This window comes from Melampsora larici-populina (genome assembly GCF_000204055.1).
Source record: "Melampsora larici-populina 98AG31 unplaced genomic scaffold MELLAscaffold_10, whole genome shotgun sequence".
Taxonomy (NCBI): Eukaryota; Fungi; Basidiomycota; class Pucciniomycetes; order Pucciniales; family Melampsoraceae; genus Melampsora; species Melampsora laricis-populina.
In genome coordinates, this window is record NW_006768774.1 from 1,810,252 (window position 1) to 1,812,092 (window position 1,841).

Here is a 1,841-nt window from a genome sequence, read left to right on the forward strand (position 1 = left end):
CAGTGTCAAGAGTTAAATGCTTATATTACATCCCACACACAAGATATATATGTAATTAAGCATTACTAGTAACAATCATTACTACATGTCAATAACTAACCCTGAACCAATGTAGTGATAATAACAAATATCACTACAGTTAGGTTTGGAGAGGAGAGTATATAAACCCCTCCTCTCTCAGCCTTCAGAGAATCCCCCAAGCAATTATTACCCACTACTTTCAAAGAACAATTAAAGTTCAACTGAAGTAAAATATCAAGAGTCTTATACAAATAAGACTAGTGATAAGCTTCATCAACTTTAATCAGCTTCCTGATTAAAAGTAGGTAATACAATTCTTCATTTCCCTCTGGATCCTCTACTTCCCCTAAGTAGAAACCCAATCAAGGCTAGTGACCTCCAACAACTCCAGGCTAGTGACCTTAAGAAGAACTTCAGGCTGGTGACCTTAAGAATAACCCCAAGTTGGTGACTTTAAGGACAACCAGATTGGTGAACTAACTCACTCTTTGATCTGTTACAATAAAGATCAAAGGAAGGTCCAGGATCCAACCTTCATTTATTATAATAAACATCTTATTATAATTACTAAATCTCCTCTTCAGGAGTCAATTAACTGAAGTCTGTCTTGGTTTATCCAAACAGACTGTCAGTCCTTTTTCTTCTCTTTCTTTTTCCTTCTTTACTTCAATTTGTACCTACTACATATTTGAAATAAAGAAGTTAAAATTAAGAAACCTACCATTTACCCTTTAGTGAGCACTGAGTACTCCTACATAGAGCACCCACCCCTCACAATCTGACTCAATCTCTGCTGTGGCTAGTGCAGCTGAATTGGACAATACTGCCACCAACCAAACTTCTTGGGTGTGGCAGTACTTTTTGACTGTTACATTCAAGGACAACACTGTCAAAAATGTCTTCTGTGCCAACAAAGGCTTTGCTGATAAGGTTCCAGACTTGGAGGCACCTGTTGTTGTGTGTCAAGAACAGATACAATACTGGAACCGCTCCACACCGCTCTGGATTTTGACCGGTTTTGGGTGTGGAGCAGAGCAACTGTGCTTGCGGGCTACGCACCGGCTCCGCTCTTTTTTGAAAAAGTTGGGGTCGGGTGGAGCAGAGCAGCAAAACCGCTCCACTAGCACTCCGCACCAGGATCAATTAGCTTGACATCATTTTTAGTATTTTTTGCTTTTATTTCACCTTCATGACTCTGTCTTGTTTCGCTTCCTGGTTCAAAACTTATCAAAGCCTCAAGCTCTTTTGAACAGGTCTCAAGGAAATTGAACTTACCAAGCTCTTCACCTCAAGGTTGCACATTGTATCCTCCCTTGCCAAACCTCGGATCCAACTCACTGGCATTCCAAACCTGATGTTCCTTGGTGGATTCGGATCCAGAGTTTTGAGGGGTATGCAAGACTAATGAGACACCACCGATAGGTGGAAAGAATTGAAGAAATTGGTTAGTCTTGAGTTTTCAAAAACATTTTAGGAGACAACAAAAGAAACGATTATTGAGTTTGAATCCCGGTTGAAGCCGGCAACGGAACTCACAAGGACTGCCTTCTCCACAAGGATCGACATGGATTGTCTCCGAATTGAGATATTGGCGGTCACCGTTCATTTGAACACATTCCCAGTGGTGACCGTCTCTAAAAAGGGAGATCCAATGGTGATCAGAATGAATCAATGATAGAATTAAAAGATTGAAAAGAAACTCACTTGTTCATATAATAAGGGCTGCCATTGCGGCCACGAGGAGGACTAAGACCTTCCTTTGGAGCCATTCTGGCTCGTTTTTTGGCGCTGAGAAGAAATAATACAATCATTGGGAGTTG